Raw genomic sequence first — 20,401 nt, 5'->3', positions numbered from 1 at the left:
TGGGCTAGGCTTGCTTGCATTACCAACTTATTCTTGATCTATGTAGCTAAGGATGTTGACTAAAAAGGCGGCTTAGTTGGGCAAGCCAAACATGCCATGTGAGCTTCTTGCCATATTGTCACACAATGCTCATGCTATTGGGCTTTTAACCGAGCTTTCTCAAGATTTGCCTACTCACATCGTTTACTCTAGCTTTGAATCTTCATAAGTAGTTGCAGTTGAAGGTGTGTAGGTGGCACTACTTTTAATTCTAAAGTAGCCAAGGCTTGATTTATCTTGTCATATCTTTGGTAAATGGCTTCATCCTTTTGCTACTCTAGAAGAAATTGTGACTATGTTGAAGCCTGGTCAAGAGCCTCATTGTGATGCATAGGCTTGAATCCTAGTTGGAAGAGGTGTGGTTGCAAAAGTACTGGAAGAATCAAGTATGTACCATTTCTTATATGGGAGATAATGGCTAGCGAAGAACTATGCACATGCAAAGAAACCTTGTACTATGAGCTCTCTGCGAAACATATCATATGGCTGAAAAGCCATGCCTTCTTCTCTTGCAATTCGTCCATGCATCATTGAGTGCATCAGTGTGAGTTCTTGGCCATCTTCAATGAGCCTGATAAGCACATGTAGGAACTGCATCATTGGTTGTATTGCAAACTAAGCATTCTTAACACGTATCTTGTTGCTTCCTACTAATATCTTGTCTTAGGACATCTGGGTGGTTGCCTTGCTTTCCAAAAAGTAGGGCTTGCAAGGATTTGGCTCTTTCCAATATCGTAGGTTTGATGATACGACCTAAGAGGTTTGCATGATACTTTGGGGTGGACTTGCAACTTTGGAATCCATGGTTTTTGATGGGTGAGAGTGAGTTTGAGAGGGCAAGCATTGAGGGTAGCTTAGCTTCTTGGAGAGATTTTTCTTGGTGAGGACAATGGAGTGAGTCGATTGGGCCTCTTTGAAATCGATATTTTGGTTTGACCTTCATAACATTTTTGTTCTAAGAAGCCTTTGGGTACCCACCGTTGAATAATTTGTGGTTTTCATGTCCTTTCTTCCATAGATCCAAATAACCTGGGTGAAGAGAGACACCATAGGTACATCTAAAGTACCCATGGACATACTTCCTATAAAGTATACCAATAACTTTTTTGGACATTATAAGCACTCTTGGAGTTTCTATGGAGGTCAAGAATAGTACCTTTGGGAATTATAAGCTCTCCTGGAGTACCTATGGATATAAAAAAAGTACCTATGGACATTGAAGGCACTCCTGGAGTGCTCTTAAAGTACTTATGGACATTGTAGGCAGTCTTGGAGTGCTCTTAGAGTACTTATGGAGATAAAAATTAACCTCTAACCATACTGTATAAAAGTACCTATGTGCCTATGGAATACCTATGAAGGTAGAAAAGTACCTTTGACAACACATTGTACTTTAGTGGCTATGGAGACCATATGTACTCATGCATATCATAGGCACCTAAGGAGTTACTATAAAGTACACAAGTACGTATGGACAATATAGGTACTCTTGGAGTACCTATGGACATAACAAAAAGTACCTATGGCGATCATCATCAATAGCTATTGAGGAAAATGTACCTTTGTAACTAAGGGCCACCTGTGAGGGTAGAAAAGTACCTTTGACACCACATTGTACTACAGTGGCTATGGACATTGTATGTACTTATGCGCATCGTAGGCACCTAAGAATTTTCTATAAAGTAGACAAGTACTTATGGACATTATAGGAACTCTTAGAGTACGTAGGGAGATCAACAAAAGTACTTTATGGCATTATGGGATCTCCTAGAGTACCTGTGGAGATCAACTAAAGTACCTATGGATATTATAAGCACTTTTGGAGCAGCTATGGAAATCAAAAACATATGAGGATACCTTATAAAAGTACCTATGTACCTAAGGAGTATCTATGAAGGTAGAAAAGTACCTTTATGGAAATAAAAAAACCATACCTATGTTTTTGAAAACCATACTTGCACGAGCTACAAATTCCTTAATTAGTCATGCTAGGATCAACCCCAAGACTCTCCACTGCATGTGAAAGGGAAAAAATATGTAGCTCATGTGCTACAATTGATGGGCTATGTTCATCAGCCATCCCCTTTAGTTTATTGCACTTGTCTTGAAGATCCTCTATTTGCTTTATAAGCATTGCAACTATCGATGATCGCCTCTTGATCTTCCACATGGATTGTTGCATGCTCTCAAGCTCCCACTACTTCTACTTTGGTTTCGCCCCCAGAGACTTTTAATTGCGAAAATATTCCTTTTTGCTAGAATATATTGGCTGAACGCGGCGATCGAAAGAAAATTGGAAAATGGTTGTTCGATGGTGGCAGGTGGTCCGTGGTCTTTGGCCGGCGGTCGGTAGCTGTTGGTCCTTGGCCGGTGGTTGGATTTCAACGGGCGGTGGACCAGTTCTAGGTGGACTTGTCTACCCAAAAGCGGCTACACATGGGTGCATGGGGGAGTCCTACTTCAACTTGGCTATCTACGGGCGGCTACACATGGGCGTTTAGAGTCTCCCTTACATCTATATAAGGAGGCCTTCTTCATGAGTATTTTCAACACTACACATTAGAGGTGTGCACACTAGACACACACACACACACACACACACACACACACACACACACACACACACACACACACACACATCCTTGTTGAAGGATTGTTAACTCATTGTATTTCCTACTTGCTCTATTCATCTAAATCGCCATCTAAGCTCTATCTTGAGAGCGCATGGGTGGATGACGCCATCACTTTGTAATAGTGTGCTAATATAAAGTTTTTGACTTGCCACTAATCTACTTTGCATCGTATCTCTCCTACTCTCCTTACAACTAGATCCTTATTGTATTCCTCATTTCTTACACTACCCATGATGTATTGCCTAAGTCTTGGCCCCCAAAAGATACCTCTTCCTACACAGACTCCAATTGAAGACGTTGATGGCTTACAATCTTTTTAATGATATGTCAATTAATGGGTTTTGATGAATCCTTCATGGACTTTACCGTGTTGCCCACTATGGACAAGAGTCAAAAAGTTAAATATTATTCGAGAGCCCAAATTCTCCGTCAGTCAATAAGTCAAAAATTAATTGAGAGCCCAAATTCTCCGTGATTAAATGCTATCACTGATGATAACATGGATATTCTATCTGCCTCTTCCTTACTTGCATGTTGTGGATGAGCAAGGATGGATTAGTTAGCCAATATAAAATGATGCACCTGTTCATGTTACTCCCATAGAGAATGTTTCACTACTTATAATAATAGAATATGCGGGTCATAGATTTGGGCAACAACTTTGCTTGTGGTATTGTTGGTGCAAAAGACATATATTTGAAGCTTGCCAATGGTTCTTCGTTTGTGCTCAAGGGTGTAGACACATGCCTACTCCCATCAAGAGTTCGATTTTCGTAATGCAGCTAAATGATTTTAGCTATTAGACATGCTTTGGTAATATCCATAATAGATGATGCGAAGATATTTGATCTTGGCTAGAGGAGACAAGTGTGGTACTATTTATCCTTCATATGTGTCTAAAGTCCATGGTAATGTTGTAAACATACCGAGTAGACAAATGCCTCTTTGTAGCATAGTTGTTTAGGCCATTTGAGTCAAAATGGAATGAAAGATCTAGCTTTTTGGGTTGCTTTCTTGTTTTCAAATATTTAGCCTTTGAATTGTGTGAGCATTGTATTTATGAAATGCATGCTAGATCATTTTGTACTAGTCTATCAAATAAGAAGAATGTTTGCTGGTTGCCGCGATCGGACGTGTGCAACATAGCTGCGTGGCACTAACATAATGTCAATACTCAGGGAAATGACTCGAATGGGCCAAATAGACTCTTTGAGGGTGTCAGCCTCAATAAGTGAACCTAGTGAACTAAATTATTATCACCACCAATAAACTATCACTCTTTAATTTGGAAAATTAGTCTACTACTTATCTCATCACTCTAGGTCATCACACGATTTCGTCAACCAAATGAACTCAAAATGCAATGAAACTTCAGGGGAATGTGTATTAGGCCTAGAAGCATTATTCTACAAAGTTTATAGGTCATCCGACAATGTACCAAAATCACGATCCATCACGATCCAGGTCTTGAAAACTACAATTGAGTAGTCCAGATAGGTAGCCCTAAGATATAGGACTCCTCTAATATAAAAAAACAACCATTTTAGCACTCAAATTAGTTGAATTAGCTCACAGATAGGTAGTTGCAAATCACATCAAAACTGAGAATGATTATACTTCAGACAAGGAACACAATGAAATTCTTGGAATAAAATTTTGATTACCAGATGAAGAGAAAACTCAGTTACAAGGTGCTGCTGAGTACCCACTCTTAGTCGTACGTACAAAAGCTCTTCAAAACTTGGATAATATTACAATATGTCTTTTTAAACTAAGGATTTTGAGCTTTATACCTGGGGCTTCTTCTATGGCCAGTGGCCAGCTTACAAGGCTTTCGGAAATAAGGATAAAAGAATACATCGCTAAGTATACAGAGTGCGGCTTAAAAAATTATAATTTCTCTCTTATACAAGGCTTTTCGGAAAAATAATATGAGTTACATCAAAATTGTGGGCTTTGTGAAGGTGTGGCTTGCTAGGAGGGTGTTCGTCAACTGCATCTGCCAAACATTCCCTCCTTCCTAGCCGTTGCACATCCTCATATTGAGAGATCTTTGAAAGGGTTGTTGAGTATGACACTTTGGTATGCTATGTGCCTAGCATGTAGATCTTGGTCACGTGATTGAAGATGGTGGAGTCCATCTCAAAGAACCCTTTGTCATGAATGCGTCCTCAAATGTTTGCATGTAGTGCAAGGAAAGGAACATTATCCTTGCATACATACCCATGTGTATGTTTCTGCTAGAGGCTTCAATCTCTAAGTTCCATGCAATGCCCTTGGTTCCTTCAAAGAATACCTACCAAGGATGATTCACCTCATCAATTTCAAAAGCTTGTATACATGTGATGATCATCTTTGCTCTCTCTTTTAGCATCTAGCATGCGATCTTTGGCACATCCCTCATTTGAGCATTATGGATCTGTGGGCCTGTTGTTGAGAGTGCGTTCAAGACAACATTTGGTCTCTATGAGTTTCTTGTTATGCCATTTGGTCTCACATACACATTTGTTCATGATTAGTCAAGAAAAATACCTGTCAAATCTGGTGTAGTATGGTGGCTCTGAGTGTCCACAGTAGGTAGAAAAGCGGTGGTGTGACTCTAAGTCAAATCTCTCTCTCTCTCTCTCTCTCTCTCTCTCTCTCTCTCTCTCTCTCTCTCTCTGGCTTTGACAATTGGAAATGAGTCCTACATTACTGCATTTTGCCTATATGTGCCTGACCTACCCAGAGTGATAAGTGCATACTTACCTTGTTTGCCCTAATTTCTCATAGTATACCACTTGTGGCTTAGACGCTTCATCATTTGGATACTTGGTTGCTAATTGCCCTCGATTTTGCAACTTTGATTCATCATAAGTTGGCCCAAATTTTGACTTGTGCCAAATTCTTCCCAACTTGACATGCTTGAACCTCTTGCTTTGTCAATTTTCTGCTTGCTTTCAGAACTTGACTTTGATTCTTTTGACTCCCTTTATTAAGATTTTTATCCTTATTAACTTAAAAATGTTAGAATATTATAAAAATTTGTTATTATTTGGCAAAAAATTAGCCAAAATTCTTTCATACACTCTTATATACATACTCTCACTCTAGGCATCATGTTTGTGAAAAATTATTGCTATGGCTCATTATTATGCTTGATAAGTGATAAATCCTGATAAAAAGCAACAAAAAGCAAAAATTTAAGTGCATTACGTTTTGTTGATCGTTCACTTGTGGTGGAAGAGGCACTACTGGTAGTAGTGTTCGAATCTTCCAAAACCTCTTTGTAAACCTTGTAATTGTCCACTAGATACAATGCTTCTCGAGTGACGTGCTCAAATATGGTGTATGCCTTCAGGTGTAGATCCTTTTTGAGGGTTTCATTTCTCAATCCCTCTATAAAGAGAACCGATAATCTTTTGTCTTACGGTAACTCTTGAACATGACATCACTCGATGTATTGCTTGGAGCAAAACGAAGTTTCCTTCACCTTTTTGTTTTCTTTTTTCTTAAAGGCGTAGAGTTGAAAAACTCTTTTATGCTTGCTTCCCTTTTTTGAGAATTCCTCCATAAACTCTCATAGGAGTTATTTGAAATTTGGAAAATCTCTACTATTCAATGGCTAGAACCATGTTAATGCTGTTCCTTCCAAAGTCAACCCAAATCCCTTGTACTAAGTGTGGAAATCCACAACTTGTTTAGCTCTTAAGACTTGCTGAAGAATGAAACATGTGTATATGGATTCCTCGACCCATTGTACTTTTTGGCAACACACTTTGCCACTTGAGATGGTCGCATTTTTAGATACCATTCTCATCATTCTAGGTTCTTCTAAAACATCTCTAGCTTCATATCCACTCAAACCCAAGGATCCAATTGGTCTTGGTACTAAAAATTAAGGTCGATTGAATCGATCTTCCACCTTGGTTCTAAAAGGAATCACTCTTTTTGTTTCTGGCCTCATCTTTGAGGTAGTTGGTCTAATCATGCTTGGAGGGAAATAATACTGGTGGAGTGGTCCTCCAAAGTATGTATATCTCTCTAGCTCCTTGCGGTCTATAGTAGAGTATATTCATCCATAGTTATCGATCTTGATCACATGGGTATCTTTGCCTTTTATGTATGTGAAGACATACAAGCTTTTTTGTTGTGATAACTCTTCAATGTAAGATTCCTCGCATTTATAATAGAGCATCTTCTCTCCATTGTCGTACTTATACAACCCCATATGAGTGTTATCCGTGTTGAGTCGGGTCGCCTCATCCACTCGCCTTAACTCACATTAGGAATTTCTAGCTTCGGCGGCTTGTCTTCAAGCTCCACGTCAACTTTTTATTTGGTGCCTGTCAATCCCCATAATAAAGGAATTTTGCACAACCAAATACATGGTACCCTCACCATTGTAGTCCATAGGCATTATGTCCTTGAACTCACCAGGTCTTTCCTCTAGCTTTACATAGTAGCAATCCATACCATCTTTGTAAATTTTTGCACTCTGTTCATTTTCAAACTGATATTTCAAGTGCAATAGTTTCATGGTTGATGCGGGTTGGGATGGTACTACTCCTATATTGGTTCCCTCTTTGAAACTCACACTCTTGAATCCTTCAGCCATGTAGGTGTAAGATCTCTTTGAAGAATTATCATACATATTTTCCTCAAGAATTGACTCTAAGGTTGGAAATGTGGAAATGTGACTAATTTGATCTCTTACAGCAGGATTTCTACTATGATACAATTCCTGATCACAAATATATAAAGAAAAACACTATTACAAAACCCTGACGTGTTACCTTTTTTCTTGCTTCCAAATTGATGAATTGAAAGCACTTTGAGTTGCACACTCTAGCCCTTCCAATCTGTACAAAAACTTGGTGGCTATGAGTTTTACATGCGCTCTGTCAGTCAAAATTTGAAGTCGACAAAAATTTATCATGCTTCTGGTAAGAATTTCAATTTTTCTTGCAAAATTCTCCAATCAAGTCAAAACTCAAATTTGAAAAGACCACTATGCTCTTTGTAACTAGCTCTAGCTTTGGTGTAAGTCTGGTCTTAGTCTGTGACAAAAGAACATGGATCACAATTCATGTACCTTTGTGGGCAAATATGATGCAACTTGACACACAAGTGGCCCTTGGTACCTTGATCCTAGATATATGATCTTTATGTGATTGGGACTAGTTTAGGTCAACCAAAAGTCAAACCCTAGGTTTTTTCTGGTGGTTTTTGGCCTTGAGGCGTTTATACCCCTTTTGACCCACTTTTTGAACACTTTTGGCTTCCTTTCTTTTGGAAGTATTGCTTACATTGACCTCTACTATAAGGTGGTACAACTTCTATCCAAAACCTTAAAAAAGGTACATGGAACACGATCCATGTTCCATTAGATCTGAACCTATAGATTTGAACCTATAGATTTGAACCTATAGATTTGAACCTATAGATTTGAACCTAGAATTTGGCTTACTAGTTACTTATGTTGCCAATAGCCTACTCCCAAAAACGTTTTTGGATTTGGATCACTTTTTGCTAATAAAAAGTAGAAATTTTCATTTGCTTTGCGGTTTTTGACTAGTTTTGATGGTTCGCTCTTTTGACCAACCTTTTCAACCTTTTGCTAATAAAAAATAGAAATTTTCATTTGCTTTGCGGTTTTTGACTAGTTTTGATGGTCTCAACTACTTGCAGCTCAAATCTCAACCCAAAATCATGAAAAGGTACATGGATCACGATCCATGTTTGATAACATTTTGACATGAAATTTGGTCACCTGGTTGTCTATGCCCTGTAGATGCTAATTCCCAAACCTTTTTTGAATTTGGATTACTAAAAGTTTAAAAATCCAAAATTTGGTCATTTTTAAAAGCTTTTGCAGGTTTTGTCCAATTTTTTTTTTTTGAGTGTGGACTTGGTGTCAATTTCACTCCCAAATTCTGGCTTCTATTGCTTGAAGGCAATCTCTATCAAATGGTTTTGTTTCTAGTCAAACAAGTTTAGAGGTACATGGATTGTGATCCATGTTCCTTCACAAAACTGGGTGAAAATTTTCAGTTTTCTTTGTGTGAGTTTGGTGATCCCCTTTTGCACCAATGTTTTGAATTTTGATAAGATTTTATGCTCTGACCATCAAATTTTCTAATTTTTAGAGTTATGGTCTCTTTTGCTAAAGTATGGTTTTTGACAGTTTTTGCCCTGAACTTTCAGTCCACATTTGATGGTGGTAGTTTCTAATGAAATGAATCTATGAACAAAAACAAACAAAACAATGTAAATTGAAGATAAAATGGATTGTGGAACAATACTCTCAAAGCATCGAGAAAACTAAAGAATGAAACGCCTTTCATATCTCACTCACATCTTTTTTTGCCTATCAAGAGTAGATATAGCAAGTCCTCGACTTGTAGCCTCTACCAACTACTAAACCTTGAGTTTAGATGCTTCACTGCTAAGGTGTAAACAGAATGGGTAACAAAATCTCTAAAAAAGAAGGCTACAAATATCACTAGGTCACTCATCACCTAAGGATCATATCTCCAACAACAATGATAATGTTAGCGGTTCACTGTGGTCGGACGTCTCCAACATAACTCTCTGGCACTAACATAATGTCAATACTTAGAGAACTGACTCACATGGGGCACGGAAACTCTTTAACGGTGTCAACCTCAAGAAGTGAGCCTAGTGAATAAAGCGCTATCATCACCATTAGAAAAATATCACTCTCTAATCTAGGAAATCAATCTCGGTCCTATCTCACCGCTTTAGCTCATCACGCCATTTCATCGACCATAAACTCGGAATGCTACAAAACTTAAGGGAAAGTTGTCTTAGGCCAAGAGACACTATTGTACAAATTTTGGAGGTCATCCAACATGGTACCAAAATCATGATCTATCATGATCCATGTCCTAAAATCTGCAACAGAATAGTCTAAATAGGTATCTCTAAGGTTTAGGAACACTTCTCTTTGGTCAAAATGTCAAATAACAACCATTTTAGCACTCAAATCAATCAAATTAGCTCCTCGCGCGTAGCTCACAGATAGGTAGTCACAAACCACAAAAAAATTGAGAGACAAGAAACACAATGCAATTCGCAAAACAAAATGTTGATTATCAGATTAAGAAAAAAATTAGTAACAAGGTCCTGCTGAGTAGCCGCTCTAAATCATATACACAAAAGATCTTCCAAGCTTGGATAGTGTTACAATGTGTCTTTTTAGACTAAGTGTTTTGACCTTTATATATAGGACTTCACATATGGCTAGTGACCGGCTTACAAGGCTTTTTGGCCTCAAGATAAAACAATACATCTCTGAGTATATAGAGTGCATAAAAAAATTTGTATTGTCTCTTTTGTACAAGTCTTTTTGGAAAAATAATATGAGTTACATCAAAATTGTGGTCTTTGAGAAGGTGTAGTTGGCTAGGAGGGTGCCCGTAAATTGCATCTGCTAAACAAAGAAGCTTGAGAAGTAAGAGTGATGTTGCATATTTTATCACTTCTATAGATTATGAAAATTAGAAGGTTTATAAATATCTATCAAAGCATAAAGATGATGCCTTTTGTATGACAAATAGATGGATTTCATTTATTCAAAATCAATCAAATAGGAAGCTTAAGTGCTTAAAGAATGCTAATAGTGGAGAGTATGTTTCCAATGACTTCCATAGCTTCTATGATACACATGGTATTAGGAGAGAGTTTACTACTCCTCATACACCTTTCCAAAATGGAGTTACTGAGAGAATTAATTGCATAATTTATGAGAGAATTTGCAGCATGTTATTTCACACTAAATTGATAGATGGCTTTTGGGATGAATTTTTGAAGGTTGCACTTTATTTGATCAATCAAGTACCAAATAAGGCACTTGATGGTGGAATTCTAGAAGAATCTTTGAGTGTTTGAAATCCATCATATAGTTATTTGTGACTCTCTGGTTGTAAGGCACTTGTTGATATACCCAAGCTTAGAAATAAGGTAGAGCCAAATCTACAAAGTTTATTTTCATTGGCTATGGAGAAAGTGATGAAATGGTTTATCAATTGAGGGATCAAGTTTCTCATGAGATTATTTCTAGTAGAGATGTGATATTCAATGAGAAGAAATTGTTTAAGCAGCCCCTCAAAGGGATTGAGGTGAGGATTTTGCAGTTCAAGATGTTATGTCCCCCATTTGTGAATGAAGACGAGGTTTTCCATGTTTCATGGGGTGAAGAAAGTATCCAAAATGATGCTCCAAGAAGCTTTGACCATGCTGAGAATAGTAGTACTACGTCAAGTGGTAGTGAAATGCAATTGGGATAGCTAATTCTAGCTTGCTGAATTGAGAGAGTCAACAAGGGTTTCCATGCTGCTTGAGGGGTTTTTGGTGATCCTATATTACATTATGATGACAAATTTTGGTGAGCTCTCGTGCTATGATGAGGCTATGTTACTAGATCACAAGGTTAATGTGGAGAGCTATGAAATTAGATATGGATTATTTGAAGAAAAATCAGACTTGGGACTTAGTACCTTTGCCAAAAGGAAAGAATGCTCTGCCATGTAAATTGGTCTACAAGTTTAGGATCACACGATGAAAGACAAAGTACAATACTAGATTGGATGCAAAAGGGCTCAAGCAGAAGCAAGGGATATACTTTCACGAGGTTTTTTTGCAACTTGTAGATAGTACTTTCTTTTGTTGCCACAAAGGCCATGGATTTGGTCCAAATTGATATTATGAAAACGATCTCACATGGTGTTTTTTATGAGGACATTTACATGCAATAGCCTACGGTGTTTTTTTTTGGAAAAATAAAGAGAAGCTGGTGTATAAGCTTAACACTAGTCTTGTAATTGGACACTTAAGTGTCTTGTTTTCCTACCAAAGTTTTGGCAATTTATTTGTCAAGCTAGAAAGAAGTTTTTTACACCTTGCTTCTACCATAGGTTGGTTATGAGGGAAGTAAACATTAGATTTTTCTCCATGTCAAAATAAAATCCCTATGGAGAGAATTATGGTAAGTTCTAAGTAGTACAATTTCAAGTTGTTTTGCCAAAAAATCATATAATTATTATATCTTTTTGTAGAGATGACATTTTTTATGTTTGTAAAATCCAAGTGTTACAAAACAATGGAAACTTGTTTTTGTTTTATAACACTAAGAAACTTGTTTTTGTTTTTTAGCATTAATGTATAACAACGGCTTTGTTTCTTACCAAAGCACTTCTACTTGCCACCTTGAGTCCTCAATGGAGAGGGTAAGCAATGTATCACTTTCTAAAAGTCACAAATACATCACAAATGTATTTTTCTTTGTATACAATGATATGCTTGAAATGGCCATCTCAAACATGTAGAACTTTCCATTATTTTATATACTCTCAAGTAAATTTTTTTCACATGAAACTTCCAATTATCTATAGCACAATTGTAAAAAAGTCATGCAAAAGTTCCACGAGGTCTCTTCATTTTTTCTTGAGCTTATAAAGTAATATTTCTCAAATGATCAATCGTAGTCTTATGTGGGTCCACTGAATGAGTATAGTTCTTGATCATGATAGATTATAAAATGCAAGGTTATATTTTTAAAAGACCATCTAGCTAACATATTTAAGCATATCAAGAGGGTTTTCTTAAAAACATTGTGTGATACACATAGCATTTAATGAGTTGAGAAAAGGACTTTGAAAGTGTCTTATTTTGGTACCAAACTAGTATCAAGAGAAGCCTTTATAGATTGAAGCAAACACCAGAGAATAGTAACATAAGTTTAATGATCTTATAAGGGTATAGGTGGAAAAAATTGATCATTGCCTCTACATAAAGAAACCTACAATTGGTAGCCTTTTGATTTGGATCCTCTTTGTGAATGATATGCTCACTAGGAAGAATAGTTTTCATGTAGATACATTGAGATCAAAGTTGCATGAGAAATTTGATATAAAGGGTTTGGGTGAAGAAAACCATAGTATTGGCATGTGCATTATGCGAGAAGGGTTGAAGAAGATTCTTCCCTTGTCCTAGAAAGAGTACAATCTCCGTACACTAAAGTGTTTCAATAGGGAGGGGGGAAGCCGTTATCTACTCTATCGCCTCAATATGTGAAATTGAGCCAAGAGGATTGTCCCAAACTTGATGAGGAAAGGGATAAGATAGCCAAGGTTCCTTATGCATCTATGATTGGTTCTTTGATGTAAGCCGTCTTAATGGAGACTCGTCTAGACATGGCATTTGCAGGAGGAGGCTATTAGCAGATTTATGGAAAATTGTGGTAAGAAGAATTGGTGTGATGAGATGTTAGTAACACTAGTCTTGTTATTGGACACTTAAGTGTCTTCAGGCACTAAAGTGCCCTAAGACACTAAAGTGACCTGTTTTCCTACCAAATTCTTGGAAATTTATTTGTCAAGCTAGAAAGAAGTTTTTTAAAGCTTGCTGCTACCATAGGTTGGTTATGAGGGAAAGAAAACATTGTATTTTTCTTTATGTTAAAATACAAGCCCTATGACGAGAATTATGGTAAGCTCTAAGTTGTATATTATATTAAATTTTCAAGCTGTTTTGCCAAAAAATCATAAAGTTCTTATGTTTTTTGTAGAGATGACCATTTTTATGTTTGTAAAAATCCATGTGTTAGTAATTAGTGTTAAAAAACAATGGAATGCCCTTCAAGGACTAGTTTCCAAGACACTTGCATTTCATAGACATAATTGTTTACTTAAGCATGTGCTGACTAAGAGCATAATTTTGGTTTTCCAAAGGTCCTCTCATGGAATTGGGGCTCTTCTAGTGTAGTTTGACAAGTACAAATGACTTTATATGTTAAAACCAAGAAACTACATATTGTTCTGGCTCCCTAACTCAATTAAATCTCGTTTCTTGAACTCTATCTTGAATTTTTTATTGTGGCAAAACTCTGAAAATCTTGAGTCCTCCACACTAGCATTGAAACCAAGGTACTTACCATGTAATTTCATACATTTAGTTTATCTACACGGAGATTTTGAAGCTATTTGAGGTTTTGAATACTTATGTCACAAGGATTAAAATATCAACTTTTTCTCATGTGTAGTTTTGAATATTCCCAATAAGTGTTGCTTACGGGGAATATTTCCAGGCGAGCAATTTTTGGTGAGCTCTTTTTAGGAATCAGACGAGCAGATTCATAAAAAAATTCTCTCTTCCTCCTTCTCTATCTCTCTTGTGCAATTTTTCTAGTCTCCACTCCTCCTTCTTTTTCTTCTCTCTATCTTTGTCTCTCTCACAGAGAGAGAGAGAGAGAGAGAGAGAGAGAGAGAGAGAGAGAGAGAGAGAGAGGGTAGAGATAGGCAATGAGGTATTAGGGAGGTTGAGACATAGACAAAGATATGCCACAGAAACAACAGAGACAAGGGTACTTGAAACAATAGAGACAAAGGTACTGTAAACAAGAACATCCATTAATCATAGAAAGTTACAATTTATTGCACTTGCATTACATAGGCAAGAAGCGTTCATTTTCTAGAAGACCCGGTTTTAGGAGTAGGTGTGCTGCCCTCGAGTGGCAAAAGAAGATTCACCATGTTCCCTAGCTGCTGCGTCATTTGCTCCTCATCCTTCTTTATGATGAGCCCAATCTTCTTCCAGCAAGAGAAAGCGAATTGTCCCTTCTCGTTCAAGCTAAGCAAGGTCCATATATTGAGTTCTGTGCGGCAATGATAGAGGCGATGCACATTGACTGCTGCCTTCAGAGCCTCCCTAAACCAGTTGGTTCCATACAATGCCTTTCCATTGGGAATGGCTTCCATGGCATCCTACACAGACTTGATTTTATTCTAAAGATCGTCGAATATCGTGAAAAGTAAGAGAAGAGCGCTACGGTAGCTAGTGGATTCTTTCACAAACATCCCGACATGACCATCTTCACTTTTGGTCTCTACTTTAAAGACCTCATTAACACCATCTGCCGTACATATCTCTTCTACGACCTTGGCATTCAGCGCTAGTGCTAAACTGATCTTGTGAGCAACATCCTCGGAAATGGAAGTCCGATACCATACACGCACACCATCTTGTACCTTGCTCGTGCACTGCCTTGGGGAGTGGATGTATCTTTTTTCTTTGAAGGAGAGTTGGTTATATTTTGTGCAGGAACAACGGGCGTTACATTAGAGATTTTTTCTTTCCTGAACTCCGCTTGATACCCCCCTTTATGCAATATTTACACCTCATCCGCAGATAGGTTGGTGCCCACATGCACGGGCCAATTGTGTGGTGGATGCTGAGGTTGCGGCTCAATGTTCTGGTCTACTATATGGCAATGCAAGACATGATCCGGACAAAACCAAAACCACTGGTACACCATGGCATTTGGATGCTTTTGATATCCCTCAAAAGATGGGGCCGATTTACCAAGGCTTGAACCTGCAGTACTGCTTCCACACCTTCATCCTCCTCTTGGTGTGCTGCTACATGTGACTCTTACTACCTTGTGGAGTTTGGTGTATGGCCCAGATTGCCTCATTGACCTTGCGTTCCACTACATACTGCCCACCCAAACCTATACCTTGTTTTGGGGTTTGTGATATCCCTTCTTGTGCAAAGTTGATCTTACGGGGTCTTCCACACTTCTTGCGATCTTTGGTGACCGAGTTGTACTCAGTCCTATGTGATGCATCATCTTGCACATTGATACCCTCATTTGGCTTGCATTTTTGCCTTGATGTCTCCTTATCTCTTGTCAATGGAGTTGGTTGTTTATACGTTGGAGTGCCCTCGGTAACCTTGTTCATTGCTCTTATTACTTGACTGGGATGTTTTTCATGGCATTCCGCAAGATTCTGTATCGATCGACCCTTCCCAATGTTTTTTCCATGGCTGTATGAAATGGCCTTTGTGCTCTATAAGATGGAATTTGCAAGGTCGGTTGTACATGCATCATATAATGAAATGCGTTTACGAAAACCCTCCCCTGCTAGCCAACTGCCATGCTTGCTCTCCGCAAGGTTTATGCATGGAGTGTTTGGTCCATCAGAGCTTCTTTCTACGCACTTCATAATGCCACCCCAATGTGCAATACAAATTTCCCACCAACTAAGCCATGAATCCATGTATGGAATGTTACGATCTATGCAATGACCATTATGCCACCATTGGGGTATAAGATGAGCCTCTACTGCTGCAGCCTCTTTTGTTGGTGCTTGCCTCCACTTCTCACACATTTCTTTGTGTGTGTGTTGAGAAGCTTGCACCACATACTTCATTGTGTGTTGATTCAAGCTTTGCTTCTAATGGAAAAGACAAGAACACTCGCGATCGCCACCATTGAAAACAATTTGAACTGCATTCCAATTTGCTTGAGCTTCATCCACCATGAAGCCAAAGAAATTAGCTTTGTCACACCCACATGATTGCATTACATCATTGAGGCACTCCCAAAACAGACGTTGCATTTCCATGTCTTCCTGTTTCATTTCACAAGTTGCAACAGTAAAAAGGTCCTGCATGCTACAAACAAATTGTTAGAGAGAGAGAGTCAAAGGCAATCCTCAATGCTGTCAAGGTGTACCATGTACCTTGGATCATAGACATGACAGGCCATAGTCACCCAATCGTTAACACGTTTGGTGTGATCAAACTGGATCCACGCATGTCAAAGATCGCCATCCCTGTCTTGTCTCATTCGGTTCACCAGGTCTAGACCAGATGCTGGACCAATTGTGGATGTTTTGAAGACATAACGTTTCTCCCCCTTCGTACCTTGACCATGAAACCTACTTCCATGGAAAAAGTCATATGTGCAGTCTCGCTTCAACTTTAAGAGTGCATCAATGCCAAAAGATTCTTTGTCAACCCCTCTCGTAAACTAGATACTCACCTTCAAAACCTAACAAGGTTCATAGTGTTCAGAGAAAAAATAATTTAGCATAGAGGTTTGCATTGAAATTAGAATCTAGGAAATGCACATACCAATTATCTTGCACCAAATAGCTGTTGATCACCTAAAATTCCTTCATTGGTGTTGTTTCGAAGAAGTGTCGTACTTATTATTTCTTTTGCCAAACACATTTGAACCTTCCTAGCTCCTGCATGTGGGTCAACAATCAAAATCCTTTGCACCATCACCTTGGTGTTGTCTGTTAGTGTTTTGGATGTGCCGCTGTGCACATCGTGTCTATGTGTGCCATGATAAATCATGACTCTGGTGGCGGTCTCATCGGATGGCATGACATGGTATACTACACAATCACATGCTGCAATACAGAAAGCAATTTCCTTGCAAAAGTGGCATGTAAGGCTCTTATCTCCAATCTTACAATATTGTCCGGGTGCAGTTGCCTTTTGTATGTACCTATTGAAATGACTTATATTGGGAATATGATAATTGGCCAAGCGGGCACATTGTTGATTCATGCACTTCAGAGATCTTATGTAATGACTAAGACGCACTACACCCGGGAAAACTATATTGGACGTTTATGGCTTTGACCACAAATGATAATTGGAAATATGATAATTGGCCAAGCGGGCACATTGTTGATTCATGCACTTCAGAGATCTTATGCAATGACTAAGACGCACTACACCTGGGAAAACTATATTGGACGTTTATGGATTTGACCACAAATGAGGATCATACTTATGCTCCATTGCATCCATATGGTGCAACCTCCCCATGGTAGGTGGAAATCTAAAACAAGATCACCATTGTAAGCCCTTGGAATCTCTGTAACTTGTTCCACTTGTTGTATTTTCATTAAAAGCTTTCTCAGTGTGCTCTTCTTTTAAGCCTGCAGAAGTTTCTGTCTTGTACTCCCCTTTGAAGCTGTTTGAAAGAAAAACCCGAGGCGCGGTGCAAAGATCTAGTAACTCCTTCTGAGCGAAGTGCACCTTTGGCGGACTATTCACAATGGCAATGGGAGTCGTGCTAGGTGAGCTTGCATAGTGTGCTCTATGGGACACGTTGACTTTGTATTTACGTGAAAGCTGTTCATCCAATACATAGATGAATTCACCCAAATTGTTGAGCGTCCTTTCAAGAGGCAAATTCATCTCAATATCACCAACTTTGATCACTACATCTAAAATTGTAAATTGCATTGAAAAAATTATTTCTAAAAAAAATGATTCAGATATTATAAATTTACCATCGTAAAAAGGATAGAAGAGCTCTTTATCAAGGAAAAAAAAAGAACAACCCATAATAATAAGCTTAACAAATAATTAAGCATAAGATCACATTATATAAACTAGCAAACTGTTTATATACTCACATCTGATAATATAGCCGTTATAAACTAAAATTTAATAATATTTTAATATTTTAAAATATTTATTCATAAGATCAAATAATTAAGCATAAGATCACATTATATAAACTAGCAAACTGTTTATATACTCACATCTAATAATATAGCCGTTATAAACTAAAATTTAATAATATTTTAATATTTTAAAATATTTATTCAAAACAATATTAAAAATATATAATTTTAAAAAATATTGTTTTTAAAAATGATATATAATATAATTTTTGTGTGGGACTATGTGGGCAAGCGAATACGTGTGTGACAAGCACACACATTCGGTGTGTGTGTGTGTGTGTGTGTGTGTGTGTGTGTGTGTGTGTGTGTATGGGAGAGGGGGGGCGGCATGCATGGGCCACACGCTACCACAAATGTGGCGTGTGGTTGCTTCCCAATGCACTAAGGGCCGATGGCAGTGTGTGTTTGTGTGGTTGGGGGGGCGGTGTGCGGGCGCCTGGGTGTGTGGACCGTCGGGGGGTGGGCCCGGGTGTGGGACGGGGGGGTGGTGTGCGGGGTCCTGGGTGTGGGCGACAGGGTGTGGAGCGGGGGGGGTGTGTGGACAGGGGGGGGATACGTGGTCGCTCTTTGGCCACGTGGTCTACAAGTGGGTGACGCATAGCCCTTGGGCTACACGCCACCCAACGACCTTTGGCGCATGGGGAGCATGTCCTCATGCACCAAACGCCATGGGGCCACGTGGGGACACACGCTGCCGCGTGGCAGCGTGTGGCCCTCGCCCACACACACACACACGTACACACGTGCTAAGGCATGTGTGTGTGTTGTCACACACACACACCAGCGCGGGGTGTGTGTGTGTGTTGTGTCACACACACACACGCGCCAGTGCGAGGTGTGTGTGTCGGTTGTATCACACACACACACACATCCACCACACACACACACCGCGCGTCCACCACACTCACACACGTGCACCCCCTCCCACACACACACACACACACACATCTCAAATATAAAAAAAAATTTAATAATTATTATTTTTAATTTGAAAACTTTATAAAGAGCTTTAGAAGCTCTTTTTCATATCATTCTCAACTCTTTAGCTCTTCATATTTCTCTCTCCGCATCTCTACTTTCTATCTTACACTAATGTCTTTGTTAAGCTTTCCTTTGATCCCACTTTCTTTCTCTCAAGCTCTTAACTTCAATTTCTTATAAGCCAAACCTTTATCTATTTTCTCTAATTCTATAGGTAAACCATGAGAACAAGAAATCAATCCAAAAACAATGGTGCTGTGGATGAAGTTTATGTTACTACATCGCAAGAAGTCCCTCCGTGATGCACTCAAGAGAGCGAACAATCTCAAACCTTAAGCTCTCTAGATCCGATTGTGTCCGTCGTAACCTGTGTAGGTGGAACAACGCAATCAAGTGGAGAATTTAGCCATCGTGTGGAAATTGCTACCACAATAGAAGACATAGGAAATGAAGCGTTTGGAAATGTGGTCGACAAGCATATATCTTTGGGTTGGGTGGATTCTCATAGAGCTCCCTATGATGGCAAACTTCCACGCTTACCTCTATGTTGACTTCTTTTGAACCCTTCCATCTGCATGCATGATGACCATGTGGTGGATTTGCAACTCTCCATTGCAGATAAAAGCGACCAAACAACCATGGCAAGAGTTATTGTAAGTGAGTGGATTCCTGGGAATGATCATAAGCAATTCTCTCGTCGTGGTTACACTTCGAGAGATCTTGCAATGTCATATGACTTGGACGAGGAGCTTTGTCTAATCCCCAAGCTTAGTCACATGGTCGAGAGGTACTTTATAGTTGGGATGGAATTTACATATTGGAGGCATGGATGCGGTGGATGAACAAGAACGACATCCCGATTGAGAAGGCACCAAGAGTGGAGTGCGTGCTTATCGATTTTCAACCCCATGAAACAACGGAGTTTCTATTGGTTTTGAGAATGATAAACAGGTAAATCCAACTTTACTTTGCGAATGTAAACGCATCTTATTGTTTTTGACAATGTGTATTACATCAGAGTGTTATGCCACAAGGGTCCCAGTTCCTCCACCACTGCGCATGATATATTCATAATGAGAAAGCTAGGGTTGAAGGACCCAACTTCACTCTTGCAATTTTTTTTGGAAAGAGCGCGTCTAGCGGAAAAGAGGCTTTGCACTTTAGGAGTACAAACAAATCAAAGTGGTTAAAATTGCCAATGGCTCTCCTTGCTCAACTCATTTGGAAGGTATGCTTGAAAGCAATGCTAAACGAGAAGATGTTTTGATTATGAATTCTTATTATAATTGTTTTGATTGTGTCCTTGGCAAATGATAGGAAGAGTTCGATGCTATGTACAATAGTAAAACTAAAGGGCTGCCATCAAAAGGGAGTTTTAACTAACGACTTGGCACCTAACGCATACGAGCAAAGTATCGTTTTTGTGCTATCTCAAACAGAGTAGTATTTCACGTGCAAAGGGCTTGACATTGC

Source organism: Adiantum capillus-veneris, chromosome 2, assembly GCF_014529385.1.
Source record: "Adiantum capillus-veneris isolate H3 chromosome 2, ASM1452938v2, whole genome shotgun sequence".
Taxonomy (NCBI): Eukaryota; Viridiplantae; Streptophyta; class Polypodiopsida; order Polypodiales; family Pteridaceae; genus Adiantum; species Adiantum capillus-veneris.
Note: the sequence above shows the minus strand (reverse complement) of the source record.